The sequence below is a fragment of the Cherax quadricarinatus genome, chromosome 8 (genome assembly GCF_038502225.1).
Source record: "Cherax quadricarinatus isolate ZL_2023a chromosome 8, ASM3850222v1, whole genome shotgun sequence".
NCBI lineage: Eukaryota > Metazoa > Arthropoda > Malacostraca > Decapoda > Parastacidae > Cherax > Cherax quadricarinatus.
In genome coordinates, this window is record NC_091299.1 from 29625298 (window position 1) to 29642797 (window position 17500).

Here is a 17500-nt window from a genome sequence, read left to right on the forward strand (position 1 = left end):
AAACTAAAAGAGGAGGCAGTTAGGGTAAGATATAAACAGCTATTGGAGGATAGATGGGCTAATGAGAGCATAGGCAATGGGGTCGAAGAGGTATGGGGTAGGTTTAAAAATGTAGTGTTAGAGTGTTCAGCAGAAGTTTGTGGTTACAGGAAAGTGGGTGTGGGAGGGAAGAGGAGCGATTGGTGGAATGGTGATGGGAGAAAAAGTTAGCATATGAGAAGTTTTTACAAAGTAGAAGTGATGCAAGGAGGGAAGAGTATATGGAGAAAAAGAGAGAGGTTAAGAGAGTGGTGAAGCAATGTAAAAAGAGAGCAAATGAGAGAGTGGGTGAGATGTTATCAACAAATTTTGTTGAAAATTAGAAAAAGTTTTGGAGTGAGATTAACACGTTAAGAAAGCCTAGAGAACAAATGGATTTGTCAGTTAAAAATAGGAGAGGAGAGTTATTAAATGGAGAGTTAGAGGTATTGGGAAGATGGAGGGAATATTTTGAGGAATTGTTAAATATTGATGAAGATAGGGAAGCTGTGATTTCGTGTATAGGGCAAGGAGGAATAACATCTTGTAGGAGTGAGGAAGAGCCAGTTGTGAGTGTGGGGGAAGTTCGTGAGGCAGTAGGTAAAATGAAAGGGGGTAAGGCAGCCGGGATTGATGGGATAAAGATAGAAATGTTAAAAGCAGGTGGGGATATAGTTTTGGAGTGGTTGGTGCAATTATTTAATAAATGTATGGAAGAGGGTAAGGTACCTAGGGATTGGCAGAGAGCATGCATAGTTCCTTTGTATAAAGGCAAAGGGGATAAAAGAGAGTGCAAAAATTATAGGGGGATAAGTCTGTTGAGTATACCTAGCAAAGTGTATGGTAGAGTTATTATTGAAAGAATTAAGAGTAAGACGGAGAATAGGATAGCAGATGAACAAGGAGGCTTTAGGAAAGGTAGGGGGTGTGTGGACCAGGTGTTTACAGTGAAACATATAAGTGAACAGTATTTAGATAAGGCTAAATAGGTCTTTGTGGCATTTATGGATTTGGAAAAGGCGTATGACAGGGTGGATAGGGGGGCAATGTGGCAGATGTTGCAGGTGTATGGTGTAGGAGGTAGGTTACTGAAAGCAGTGAAGAGTTTTTACGAGGATAGTGAGGCTCAAGTTAGAGTATGTAGGAAAGAGGGAAATTATTTCCCAGTAAAAGTAGGCCTTAGACAAGGATGTGTGATGTCACCGTGGTTGTTTAATATATTTATAGATGGGGTTGTAAGAGAAGTAAATGCGAGGGTCTTGGCAAGAGGTGTGGAGTTAAAAGATAAAGAATCACACATAAAGTGGGAGTTGTCACAGTTGCTCTTTGCTGATGACACTGTGCTCTTGGGAGATTCTGAAGAGAAGTTGCAGAGATTGGTGGATGAATTTGGTAGGGTGTGCAAAAGAAGAAAATTGAAAGTGAATACAGGAAAGAGTAAGGTTATGAGGATAACAAAAAGATTAGGTGATGAAAGATTGGATATCAGATTGGAGGGAGAGAGTATGGAGGAGGTGAATGTATTCAGATATTTGGGAGTGGATGTGTCAGCGGATGGGTCTATGAAAGATGAGGTGAATCATAGAATTGATGAGGGGAAAAGGGTGAGTGGTGCACTTAGGAGTCTGTGGAGACAAAGAACTTTGTCCTTGGAGGCAACGAGGGGAATGTATGAGAGTATAGTTTTACCAATGCTCTTATATGGGTGTGAAGCATGGGTGATGAATGTTGCAGCGAGGAGAAGGCTGGAGGCAGTGGAGATGTCATGTCTGAGAGCAATGTGTGGTGTGAATATAATGCAGAGAATTCGTAGTTTGGAAGTTAGAAGGAGGTGCGGGATTGCCAAAACTGTTGTCCAGAGGGCTGAGGAAGGGTTGTTGAGGTGGTTCGGACATGTGGAGAGAATGGAGCGAAACAGAATAACTTCAAGAGTGTATCAGTCTGTAGTGGAAGGAAGGCGGGGTAGGGGTCGGCCTAGGAAAGGTTGGAGGGAGGGGGTAAAGGAGGTTTTGTGTGCGAGGGGCTTGGACTTCCAGTAGGCACGCGTGAGCGTGTTTGATAGGAGTGAATGGAGACAAATGGTTTTTAATACTTGACGTGCTGTTGGAGTGTGAGCAAAGTAACATTTATGAAGGGGTTCAGGGAAACCGGCAGGCCGGACTTGAGTCCTGGAGATGGGAAGTACAGTGCCTGCACTCTGAAGGAGGGGTGTTAATGTTGCAGTTTAAAAACTGTAGTGTAAAGCACCCTTCTGGCAAGACAGTGATGGAGTGAATGATGGTGAAAGTTTTTCTTTTTCGGGCCACCCTGCCTTGGTGGGAATCGGCCAGTGTGATAATAATATATATATATATATATATATATATATATATATATATATATATATATATATATATATATATATATATATATATATATATATTACTGTAACCACGAACAAGTGGTATTGATCAATAACAACACTGCGACTAGCCAAGAACTCGAATCCACGTCGTTTTGGCCCCCCTCATGGTGAGCGAAAATCACATGACTCTCTAACACACAGGATCACAAAATCCTAGAAGAATGAAGCACCCAGCAGAGCTACGTGTTTTACCTTGATACGACGACATACAACGCTAATTTCTTCCTACTCCTCATTTGGTGTGCTAGCCTCCACAAGCAGTGTTTCGTATTATTGTAACCACGAACGAGCGGTACTTAATTAATAACAGCACTGTGGCTAGCCAAGGACTCAGATCCATGCCATTTTGGCCTGCCTCATGCTGAGCGAAAATCACATGACGCTATAACTCACAGGACCACCAAATCCTACAAGAATCAAACATAAAGCAGAGCTTGGTGCTTTACCTTATTCCGAGGACATACGGTGGTGATTCTTGTAGGATTTGCTGGTCATGTGGATTTAAGCATCATGTGATTTTCACTCACCATGAGACGAGCCAAAACTACATAGGTTTGAGTCCTATGGATAGTTGTAGTACTGTTATTGATTAAATACCACTCATTTGTGATTACAATAATATAAAATACTGATTGTGGAGGCTAGTACACCAAACGGGGAGTAGAATGAAATCAGCTCAGAGGCACCCACACCACCGTATGTCCTCGGATCAAGGTAAAGCAGCTAGGTCTGCTGGGTGCTTGATTCTTGTAGAATTTGATGGTCCTGTGGGTTAGAGAGTCATGCGATTTTCACTCACCTTGAGGCTGGCCAAAACGACATGGGTTCGAGTCCTTGGCTAGTCACAGAGTTGTTACTGATATATGTATGCATGTATATATATATATATATATATATATATATATATATATATATATATATATATATATATATATATATATATATATATATATATATATATATATATATATATATATATCCATATATATATATCCATATATAAATTAGAGGGTGACACGAAATCAGGTAAAAGGAAAAATGGAGTTAGAAATAGAACTCAGAATTCAATTTGAAATTAGAGATAGAAATGGAGTGTTAGTTTAAAATCAGAAATAGAAATGGAATGTTATTTTGAAAGTAGAAATAGAAATGGAAAGTTAATTTGACATCAGAAATAGAACTGAAAAGTCAATTTGAAATTAGAAATAGAAATGGAATGTTAATTTGAAATTAGAAACAGAAATAGAATGTTAATTTGGAAGTAGAAATGCAACAGGAAAGTGTGACACAGAGCAGCGTCTACAGGTGACGCAAAGCAGCGTGTGACGCAGCAGCAGCAGCGTCCACCTGTGACGCACGACTGTGACAGCAACAGGACCAGCCACCCGTGTAAACGTCTTCAGATTGTCGACTGTATCCATCCAGGTATTTACTACAAGCTACCACATTACCAGCTACCACATTACCAGCTACCACCACTACCAGCTATCACCACTACCAGCTACCACCACTACCAGCTACCACACTACCAGCTACCACACTACCAGCTACCACCACTACCAGCTACCACCACTACCAGCTACCACCACTACCAGCTACCACACTACCAGCTACCACGCTACCAGCTACCACACTACCAGCTACTACACTACCAGCTACCACACTACCAGCTACCACCACTACCAGCTATCACCACTACCAGCTGCCACATTACCAGCTACCACACTACCAGCTACCACCACCACCAGCTACCACCACTACCAGCTACCACCACTACTAGCTACCACACTACCAGCTACCACCACAACCGGCTACCACCACTACCAGCTACCACCACCACTAGCCACCACCACTACCAGCTACCACCACTACCAGCTACCACCACCACTAGCCACCACCACTACCAGCTACCAGCACTACCAGCTACCAGCACTACCAGCTACCACCACTACCAGCTACCACACTACCAGCTACCACCACTACCAGCTACCACACTACCAGCTACCACCGCTACCAGCTACCACCACTACCAGTTACCACCACTACTAGCTACCACCACTACCAGCTATCACTACTACCAACTACCACCACTACCAGCTACCACACTTCCAGCTACCACTACTACTAGCTACCACCACTACCAGCTATCACTACTACCAGCTACCACCACTACCAGCTACCACCACTACCAGCTACCACACTACCAGCTACCACCACCACCAGCTACCACACTACCAGCTACCACACTACCAGCTACCACCACCACCAGCTACCACACTACCAGCTACCACACTACCAGCTACCACCACCACCAGCTACCACACTACCAGCTACCACCACCACCAGCTACCACACTACCAGCTACCACGCTACCAGCTACCACACTACCAGCTACCACACTACCAGCTATCACTACTACCAGCTACCACCACTACCAGCTACCACCACTACCAGCTACCACACTACCAGCTACCACCACCACTAGCTACCACCACTACCACTACCAGCACTACCAGCTACCACCCTACCAGCTACCATCACTACCAGCTACCACACTACCAGCTACCACCACCACTAGCTACCACCACTACCACTACCAGCACTACCAGCTACCAGCACTACCAGCTACCACCCTACCAGCTACCATCACTACCAGCTACCACACTACCAGCTACCACCACCACCAGCTACCACCACTACCAGCTAGCACCACTACCAGCTACCACACTACCAGCTACCACCACAACCAGCTACCACCACTACCAGCTACCACCACCACTAGCCACCACCACTACCAGCTACCACCACTACTAGCTACCACCACCACTAGCCACCACCACTACCAGCTACCACCACTACCAGCTACCACACTACCAGCTACCACACTACCAGCTACCACACTACCAGCTACCACCACCACTAGTTACTACCACTACCACTATCAGCACTACCAGCTACCACCACTACCAGCTACCACACTACCAGCTACCACCACCACTAGCTACCACCACTACCACCACTACCACTACCAGCACTACCAGCTACCACCACCACTAGCTACCACCACCTACCACTACCACCACTACCACTACCACCACTACCACTACCAGCACTACCAGCACTACCAGCACTACCAGCACTACCAGCACTACCAGCACTACCACCACTGGAGGTAATATAGATGAGTGAGTCGACTGATTTAAATCAAATTTACGCTGAACAACGAGTGAGAAAACATTATTAAAAATAAAGCATTTCTCTCTACCTGGAGGATGTTCCGGGGGTCGACGCCCCCGCAGCCCGGTCTGTGACCAGGCCTCGTGGTGAATCAGGACCTGATCAACCAGGCAGTTGCTGCTGGCCACACACACACTCCAACGTATGAAGCACAGCCCGACTGGTCATGTACGGACTTTAGTTGCCTGTCCAGTGCCTCATATATGATAGAAGTCTATTGGTAATTCCTCTTACGTATGCTAGGAGGTAGTTGAACAGTCTTGGGCCCCTGACACTTATTGTTTATCTATTAGTGTACTCACGGCGCCCCTGCTTTTCATTAGGGATTTGTTGCACCATGTGCCGAGTCTTTTGAATAAAGTTACCCAGCGGCAGCAGCGTCTTCCAAGCTCCGTACTTTTCTCCAACTACCAGAGCTACCAATGCTCCTATGATGACCTAGTTACAAGCAAAACTGCACTACCCAACGTAGCACCCAGAATGACCAAAGATTACCAACAGTGAAACCTACAAATCGAAAAAATAGAGATTAAAGGAAGACTGCAAACAAACCGAAAGCAACACCCCGCTGCCAGCCGAACAACGTAACCCTAAGCTTTGTATACTACAACTTCTTCTTAACTTCAACAATTCCTGTAGTATTATGAGGCGCAATCTAAGAGGAAACAGCACCAAGGCCAGCAAGAAAACACCGAAAAATCAACTATTCAACAAGTGTAGCCAGGAGGACGCCGGCCCAGCAACCACCCCACTCACCACCACTCAAGGCCACACCACAACAATAACAACAAACATGGCTGCCACTAGCCCATCCTCCCCTCTCTTCCCCGGATTCAACCTACCAAGTAGTCTCTCAGGTATGACCAACGATCCAGATACCCTAAAGTCATGCATCTCCAACTTAGTTATTGAAATTATGAATCTTCGAGAGACACTAACAAAACAAGACACCAGGATGACACAACTCGAAAACAAAATCCTCAGTCTTGAACAAAAGTTATCGACACCAGGAATGACTAACTGTGACAAGACCATCCAAGCAGTCATTGATAGCCATACCCAACAAATAATATCTCTTAATACAAAGGTTGAAGAAGCAGTAAAAGAATGGAAGAACAACTTAGATAACCAGTTCAGTGACTACTTTGCTCTCCAAGAAGATAAAACGGAACAAGATAAACTATCTGACGCAGTAATAGTTAACAGTCCACTTTTTCCCAGAGATATGAACCAAACAAACAGTAAAGAAATTACTCTGCAGATCATAAAGGACCAAACAAGTGTTATTGTACCAGAGTCAGAAATAAAAGAAGCCAGGTTACTAGGATCCCATGGTAGAAAAAGTGTTATGCTTAGATTCCACTCACATGACAGGAAAAAAGACTTAATTATTGCATCTATTAAAGTAAAGAAAGAGGTATACATAAACGAGTGTCTTACCAAAAAACGTCAGAACCTCCTGTATAGAGTCAGAAAACTTAAGCGAGAGAATAATGACACAATACACCAATGCTTCACACGGGATGGGAAAATTCTAGTTAGGAAAACAAATGTAGGTCAACTGTACACAATCACGAACGAGAATGATCTATCACGATTTCTCAGGGATACTAATCTTACAGAGAACAACTAAACAATGTCCAACCTAAAAGCCTACGTAGTGTAGTGTACGTTTTGCTCCATTATTGTTCAAATTTCATTGTACAATCTCTTAGTAATTAAATAATCAACTACCTCATTTTGTGATTTTACTAGTAAGCATAAGTCACCTTATGTGATTTTCTTATTTACTATTGTTAGCTTAAACATTAGCTGAATTGATACTTTCTCTGTCCATATTACTACCTCATATTTTTTTAAATACTATCAATTGATATTACTTACTAAAATTAATAAATATCATTTTTACTATAATTTCAATTTACTCTTAACATTTTTGACATTTAATAACCATTACTTGTCTAATTACCTTAACCTGTTTTAATACCACATTTACTATCCTAGATTACTCTTAATTACCTTGTACTGCCATATAACCTCAAGTATAACTACCAGTGCAATATTGAATGAAATAAACATTACTTTTTCACTTTTTTGTAATCATTATTACTTACTAAAATTTTATTAAACACCATATTTACTACCAGTCAATTTTACTTTTGTACATTAAACATTATTTTATACTTCCCATAACATTTTGTAGCCAAATTTCAAGTCTTTATATTCAACCCCAACCTTTATATTATCCCTTGTACCTGTGTACCTGTCTACCCTCTTACTATCATATTATAACCAAGACATTACCGTTGTTTTTTTTTTATTTTTTTTACTATTATTCTTGTGGTACTTTAATTGTGAATTTTATTTTGTCAACTTAAATCTAGTTATAATCTTGATCTTGTCAACAACCTATACCAGACTCTAGTGCAATTGCAAGTACCATTTCAATTTGTATTTTTATATTATAAGTTTATATTATAATTCCTACCATCTGTCCATTTAACTTTGCTTACCAGTACTTAATTTTAGTCCCTTATATATTTTCTCCTTTATTTTAGCTTTATATAACTATCCTAGTTTATATATTCACAATTGTTAAAATAATCAAGGTGCTATTCTTAGGTGCTAAAGTAGAATAAGTTCACAATTTTGCCATTATATTCCAAAGCTCATTTATTTGATTACCACTTTATTGTTCACCACAACCTATATTAGTCCCTTTTATAATATAATTTTATACTATAATTCTAACTTTAAAAAATTACCTTTATAGTACTTCCTACTACCATATTCCCAAGCTCCACTATTTGATCATCACTTTATTTGTATTAGTCCCTTAGCTCATTATTTTACATTTGTTAAATAATCTAGGTGCTATTTTTTTAGCTTAAGACTATTTACTTTGTTTTATACTTAATTCAAACTATAGATTCACTACAAATCTTATGATTACAAGCATTGATCCTGATACCAACCTCTTATCTAATGACTTAAATGAATCAAACAGTTACTGTAATTACTACACTGCAGAGCAATCAAAGGCACTTCTCAGTGCCAACAACAACATAACTATCTTTAACTACAATATCAGATCTTTAAGCAAGCATTACGATGACCTCATAGCATTACTAAATTCCTTACATGCCAATATGTCCATCATTACACTAACTGAAACCTGGCTAAAGCCTGATAGTACAGATGTCTATTCCATTCCTGGATACACAGCCATACACAACTGTAGGCCAGACCAACAAGGGGGTGGCACAGCCATATACTACTCAGACCAACTACAATGTATCACTAATACTTGCACAAGGGATGAACATGGGGAATATATAATAGCTAAATTCAAATCCAAGTACCTACAAAAACCTCTCACATTGATAAACATCTACAGAGTTCCACAGTCAAACATTAGCCAATTTAGTCAAAATCTAGGAAGTATGATAACAGATGCACGCATGAACAAAGATCACTTACTACTCTCAGGTGACTTCAATATAAATCTCCTGCAAGACCAGGACCCACACGTTACTGAATTCACAAACACAATGAATAACTGTATGTTACTACCAACAGTAACAAAACCTACAAGAGTTACAGAGACTAGTGTTTCCCTACTTGACCACATCTGGACCAACACCATATCCCCTTTAAAATCAGGCATAATTACAGATAATACCACAGACCACTACCCTACTTTCCTCATAACAACTCTTGGTAAACTACCCCAAGACACTACTAAAGTCACCTTCAGACTTCACAATGAGGCAGCCATTAATAACTTCTCAACAGCAATAGCAAACATCGATTGGCACACTGAGCTAGAAACCTATACAGATATTGACGAATGTATTAATAATTTTCTAAAAAAGACCCAATACCTCTATAACAAGCACTGCCCTAAAAAAACTAAACAGATGACAGCAAAGAGACTGAACAGTCCCTGGCTAACACCCAGCATTCTCAAATCCATAAATACAAAACACCAATATGAAAAACAGTACAGAATGGGTCACATAACCAGAGACCAAACAAAACGTTACTCGTCAATCCTAACCAGCCTGATAAGAAGGGCAAAAAAATTGTATTATGAGAACAGATTATCCAACTTACGAGGTGATATAAAAAAGACCTGGAAAACCCTATCAGAAATTCTGGGAACAAAAAAGATATCACGAAATAGCGAAATAAAATTAGCAAAATCAGATGAACCCCAACTCCCACCAACAGAAACAGCAAACAGACTCAATGATTTCTTCTCCACTATAGGACAAAACCTTGCCAATAAAATCCCAAGCTCAGATACCCCACCAAATGACTACCTCACCGGCAACTACCCGAACACTCTGTTCCTAGCTCCGACTAACCCATATGAAGTCTCCCATATTATCAACGCACTAAAAAACAAGGTAGGAGATTTAAATACCTTACCACCCTTTATATACAAAAAAGTGTCACAAGTGCTATCACCAATCATTGCAACACTCTTTAACAAATCCATTGAATCCTCCACCTTCCCTACAGTACTCAAAATAGCAAGGGTCACCCCGATCCACAAAGGAGGAGACCAAACAGAGTTGAATAACTATAGGCCAATATCCAACTTACACCCTCTCTCAAAAATCTTTGAAAAATTAATTCATAAACGAATCTACTCCTACCTTATCTCCCAAAACATACTCAACCCCTGCCAATTTGGATTCAGGCCTAATAAAAATACTAATGATGCTATTATACACATGCTAGAACATATATACACTGCAATAGAGAAAAAAGAAGTCCCACTGGGGATCTTCATTGACTTACGTAAAGCTTTTGATACAGTTGACCATGACTTGCTCCACATAAAATTGTCACACTATGGTATAAGAGGGCACTCCCTCAACTACCTCAAGTCATACCTCAGCAACAGAAGCCAATATGTGTACGCAAATGGGGCAAACTCTTCTGCGCAACCAATTACAGTTGGTGTCCCACAGGGAAGTGTCCTTGGCCCTCTTCTCTTTCTCCTATACATAAATGACCTTCCAAATGCTTCGCAATTACTCAAACCCACACTATTTGCAGATGACACTACATACGTCTTCTCTCACCCGAGCCCAGTCACGCTAGCCAATACTGTAAATACCGAATTACAGAAAATATCTACCTGGATGAGGACTAACAAACTTACACTAAACATTGACAAAACCTACTTCATTCAGTTTGGTAACAGAGCTACAGATGTCCCTCTTAACATAATGATAAACGGATCACCTATCACAAAACTAACAGAGGGAAAATTCTTAGGAATTCACCTTGATAATAGACTCAAATTTCATACACATATACAACAAATTTCTAAGAAAATTTCCAAGACTGTAGGCATACTATCGAAGATACGGTACTATGTTCCACAGTCAGCCCTCCTGGCCCTATATCACTCTCTTATTTACCCCTATCTCACCTATGGAATTTGTGCATGGGGCTCAACAACAATTAACCATCTCAGACCACTAATTACTCAGCAAAAGGCTGCAGTTAGAATGATAACAAATTCTCACTACAGGCAGCACACTCCACCAATATTCAATACACTAAACCTACTCACCATACAAAACATCCATACTTATTACTGCACCTATTACATACATAGAACACTTAACTCTGATATTAACCCTCCCCTCAAACATCTCCTTGCCAACCTCAACAGAACACATGACCATAACACAAGGCACAGATCACTCTTTGATGTTCCTCGTGTCCATCTCACACTATGCAAAAACTCAATGCACATAAAAGGCCCTAAAATCTGGAATTCATTACCTGTAAATATAAAAGAAACACTACCTGATTATAAATTCAAGTCTCTTCTCAAAGATCACTTGCTCACCCAAAACCAAATAAATACTGAATAACTGAACCTTATAAATTGTATATCTTAAATGTTTCTCACAATTATATCACATAAATGTTAAACCTAAAACCGAATCTAACTTTATTATTTTTTAAATACACTACCTAACAGAATCACTACCAAACTGAATGCAACCATATGACCTGTCTTTGTAATACTCACTTGTGCTTTATAGTAATCTGTTTACATTAATGTTTTATCACTGATTTCATCATTGCTTAGTTAATCTTAAGTTAATTTTAAGCCAGCCCGTAATGCTATGCATAGTATAAGTGGCTTTGGCATACTGCTCTTATCTGTATTTTTTTGTACCTCTGTATGTGTGCACAAATTGAAAATAAATAAATAAAATAAATAAATAAAAGGAAAACAATGGTAAGTGAGAGTTATTCGTGTGTGCCAATACCGCCGCTGTCATCATTAAAGCTGACAGATCAACAACACGCTTCTAGGACACTTCTTTTATATTACATAAGATTCTCGATTAAGTTTCCTCTATTAAGTGACTTCTACAGCAATTACAAAAAATGCATCTGAAAACAGTCTCGTACTGTTATAAGCACTTTCAGACAAGTTCATCGGGCTATATAGACTAGTTTTTTGAGCCTAACGTATATATTTTTTGGGGGGAGAGGGGGAAGAGGGGAGAATAAATTACAAAATATAAACATTGTTGTTTTTTTAGATTAGAGGGGGAGAGAGAAAGAGAAAGAGGGGAAGAGTAGACAGGAGGTTCCATGGTTACTATCTTCCCCCAGCAGATGAAGGTCAGATGAAGTGTACTTTTGTGCATGAAATCATGCACATGAGGCTTTGACAGTAACCTGAGAGTGAGTGCCAAACTTGAACCTTGAACACAGACTGAGATAAGAGCTGAATCTTGAACACTGAGAGCTGTACCTTGAGATTGGAGTGAGGGAAGAAATGAACTTTGAACGTTGAAGGGAGTGTTGAGCCTTGAAAAGTGAGGGGAGTTCTGAGCTATGAACACAAGGCGAGAGAGAGCTGAACCTTGACCAGAGAGAGAGAGAGAGAGAGAGAGAGAGAGAGAGAGAGAGAGAGAGAGAGAGAGAGAGAGAGAGAGAGAGAGAGAGAGAGAGAGAGAGAGAGAGAGAGAGAGAGAGATTATCACCTCGTTATGGAAATCCGTCAGAGTAATGATCACTCAGACAGGATCAACCTTCCTTGAGTCTCTTTGTCTTCCTCTGATTTTTGTACGATTTTCTCTGAACAAATACACGTTGTCGTGAGAATGTTGCTGCTGTGAATGTTGCTGAGAATGTTGCTGCTGTGAATGTTGCTGAGAATGTTGCTGCTGTGAATGTTGCTGAGAATGTTGCTGCTGTGAATGTTGCTGAGAATGTTGCTGCTGTGAATGTTGCTGAGAATGATGCTGCTGTGTATGTTGCTGAGAATGTTGCTGCTGTGAATGTTGCTGAGAATGTTGCTGCTGTGAATGTTGCTGAGAATGTTGCTGCTGTGAATGTTGCTGAGAATGTTGCTGCTGTGAATGTTGCTGAGAATGTTGCTGCTGTGAATGTTGCTGAGAATGTTGCTGCTGTGAATGTTGCTGAGAATGATGCTGCTGTGTATGTTGCTGAGAATGTTGCTGCTGTGAATGTTGCTGAGAATGTTGCTGCTGTGAATGTTGCTGAGAATGTTGCTGCTGTGAATGTTGCTGAGAATGTTGCTGCTGTGAATGTTGCTGAGAATGTTGCTGCTGTGAATGTTGCTGAGAATGATGCTGCTGTGTATGTTGCTGAGAATGTTGCTGCTGTGAATGTTGCTGAGAATGTTGCTGCTGTGAATGTTGCTGAGAATGATGCTGCTGTGAATGTTGCTGAGAATGTTGCTGCTGTGAATCTTGCTGAGAATGTTGCTGCTGTGAATGTTGCTGAGAATGATGCTGCTGTGAATGTTGCTGAGAATGTTGCTGCTGTGAATGTTGCTGAGAATGTTGCTGCTGTGAATGTTGCTGAGAATGTTGCTGCTGTGAATGTTGCTGAGAATGTTGCTGCTGTGAATGTTGCTGAGAATGATGCTGCTGTGAATGTTGCTGAGAATGTTGCTGCTGTGAATGTTGCTGAGAATGTTGCTGCTGTGAATGTTGCTGAGAATGTTGCTGCTGTGAATGTTGCTGAGAATGTTGCTGCTGTGAATGTTGCTGAGAATGTTGCTGCTGTGAATGTTGCTGAGAATGATGCTGCTGTGAATGTTGCTGAGAATGTTGCTGCTGTGAATGTTGCTGAGAATGTTGCTGCTGTGAATGTTGCTGAGAATGTTGCTGCTGTGAATGTTGCTGAGAATGATGCTGCTGTGAATGTTGCTGAGAATGTTGCTGCTGTGAATGTTGCTGAGAATGATGCTGCTGTGAATGTTGCTGAGAATGTTGCTGCTGTGAATGTTGCTGAGAATGTTGCTGCTGTGAATGTTGCTGAGAATGATGCTGCTGTGAATGTTGCTGAGAATGTTGCTGCTGTGAATGTTGCTGAGAATGATGCTGCTGTGAATGTTGCTGAGAATGTTGCTGCTGTGAATGTTGCTGAGAATGATGCTGCTGTGAATGTTGCTGAGAATGTTGCTGCTGTGAATGTTGCTGAGAATGTTGCTGCTGTGAATGTTGCTGAGAATGTTGCTGCTGTGAATGTTGCTGAGAATGATGCTGCTGTGAATGTTGCTGAGAATGTTTCTGCTGAGAATGTTGCTGAAAATGTTGCTGCTGTGAATGTTGCTGAGAATGTTGCTGCTGTGAATGTTGCTGAGAATGATGCTGCTGTGAATGTTGCTGAGAACGTTGGTGCTGTGAATGTTGTCGAGAACGTTCCAACTGGGAATGCTATTGAGAATGTTAGTGTTGTGAATGTTCTTGAGAATGTTGGTGTTGTGAATGTTCTTAAGAATGTTGGTGCTGAGAATGTTTTAGAGAATGTTGCTAATGAGAATGTTCTTAAGAATGTTGCTGCTGAGAATGTTCTTGAGAAAGTTGGTGCTGAGAATGTTTTAGAGAATGTTGCTGCTGAGAATGTTCTTGAGAATGTTGTTGATGAAAATGTTCTTGAGAATGTTGCTGCTGAGAATGTTATTGAGAATGTTTGTGCTGTGAATGTTCTTGAGACTGTTGCTGCTGAGAATGTTCTTGAGAATATTGCTGCTGAGAATGTCCTTGTGAATGTTGCTGCTGAGAATGTTCTTTGGAATGTTGCTGCTGAGAATGTTCTTGAGAATATTGCTGCTGAGAATGTTCTTGAGAATGATGCTGCTGAGAATGTTCTTGAGAATATTGCTGCTGAGAATGTCCTTGTGAATGTTGCTGCTGAAGATGTTCTTGGAAATGTTGCTGCTGAGAATGTTCTTGAGAATGTTACTGCTGAGAATGTTTTAGAGAAGGTTGCTGCTGAGAATATTCTTGAGAATGTTTCTGCTGAGAATGTTCTTGAGAATGTTACTGCTCAGAATGTTTTAGAAAATGTTGCTGCTGAGAATGTTCTTGAGAAAGTTGCTGCTGAGAATGTTCTTGAGAAAGTTACTGCTGAGAATGTTCTTGAGAAAGTTGCTGCTGAGAATGTTCTTGAGAATGTTGCTGCTGAGAATGTTCTCGAGAATGTTGCTGCTGCAAGGCTTTAAAAATAATTCTTGTAATTACTGAAGGGACAGAATCGGAACCATGAGATGAATGGGGGAAACGTGCGAGTATGTCCTCACTGGCGGACTACGGGACCCTCCTGGACCACTGTCACCTCCCAGGTGGTGGAGTGACGAAATCTTCATGAATTTCGAGGGCACTCACAGTCTGAGTATTCATCTGGATTTATAATGACGGATCCTCGTGGCTTCCGATTGTTGTCCATACACACACACACACACACACACACACACAAACACACACACACACACACACACACACACACACACACACACACACACACACACACACACACACACAAACACACACACACATACACAAACACACACACAAACACACACACACACACACACACACACACACACACACACACACACATGAGACCCCATCATTATGATCCATGACCAGACAAAAATGACTAGCCCCATGACTTATCAAACGATCCTCCCCATGACCAAACAATCCGAGCCCCATTAGCGTGTACGAGAGGTCGAGACGTGGTGTTCTAGGCGTCTTATAACAACTCCGGAATTATTCATGTCCGACGCTTCCAACTTTAAGAATTTTGATGAGGCTATATAAAACTTGAGCGTCCTTATGAGATTTATTCCCCTTGGGTAATTCTAACCCCCCCCCCCAACCTGCTTGTTTGTTGTTGTTGTTGTTGCATAGTCAGATTGCATGAGCAACTGGCGATCACACAAGCAGACATATACACACGCGCGCACACACACACGCACACACAGATAACCTATAGCATCAGCATTGAAAGTTACAAAATCCAGAAATATTAAGAGTTACTTCACCTAGCAACAATAAGAGTTACATCATCCAGTAACAGTAAGAGTTACATCACTTAGTAACAAAAAGAGTTACTTCATCTAGCAACAATAAGAGTTACATCATCTAGTAAAAATAAGAGTTACATCACCTAGTACCAATAAGAGTTACATCACCTAGTACCAATAAGAGTCACATCGTCTAGTAACAATAAGAGTTACATCACCTAGTAGCAATAAGATTACATCACCTAGTACCAATAAGAGTTACATCACCTAGCAACAATAAGAGTTACATCATCCAGTAACAGTAAGAGTTACATCACTTAGTAACAAAAAGAGTTACTTCACCTAGCAACAATAAGAGTTACATCATCTAGTAAAAATAAGAGTTACATCACCTAGTACTAATAAGAGTTACATCACCTAGTACCAATAAGAGTCACATCGTCTAGTAACAATAAGAGTTACATCACCTAGTAGCAATAAGATTACATCACCTAGTACCAATAAGAGTTACATCACCTAGCAACAATAAGAGTTACATCATCTAGCAACAATAAGAATTGTATCACCAAGCAGCAATAAGAGTTAAGTCACCAACTAACAATAAGAGTTACATCATCTAGTACCAATAAGAGTTACATCACCTAGAAACAATAATTGTTATATCACCTAGAAACAATAAGAGTTACATCATCTAGTAACAATAAGAGTTATATCACCTAGCAACAATAAGAGTTACATCAATTAACAACAATAAGAGTTACATCATATAATAACATTAAGAGTTACATCACCTAGCAACAATAAAAGTTCCATCACCTTTGCAACAATAAGAGATACATCACCTAGTAACAATAAGAGTTACATCATCTAGTAACAATAAGAGTTACATTACCTAGCAACAATGAGAGTTACATCATCTAGTAACAATAAGAGTTACATCACCTAGGAACAATATGAGTTACATCATCTAGTAACAATAAGAGTACATCACCTAGCAACAATAAGAGTTAAATCGACTAGTAACAATAAGAGTTACATTACCTAGCAACAATAAGAGTTACATCATCTAGTAACAACAAGAGTTACATCACCTAGCAACAATAAGAGTTACATCATCTAGTAACAGTATGAGTTACATCATCTAGTAACAATAAGAGTTACAACACCTAGCAACAATAAGAGTTACATCATCTAGTAACAATAAGAGTTACATCACCTAGCAACAATAAGAGTTACATCATCTAGTAACAGTATGAGTTACATCATCTAGTAACAATAAGAGTTACATCACCTAGCAACAATAAGAGTTACATCATCTAGTAACAGTATGAGTTACATCATCTAGTAACAATAAGAGTTACATCACCTAGCAACAATAAGAGTTACATCACCTAGCAGTCTGAGCATAGACTCCTCGTTATGCTCTTAAAACTCATTCATCTGCTAAGAGTGCAAGACTCACTCTGGATTCGTCACGTAACTAATCAAACTCACTCTCTGGTTCACATAAG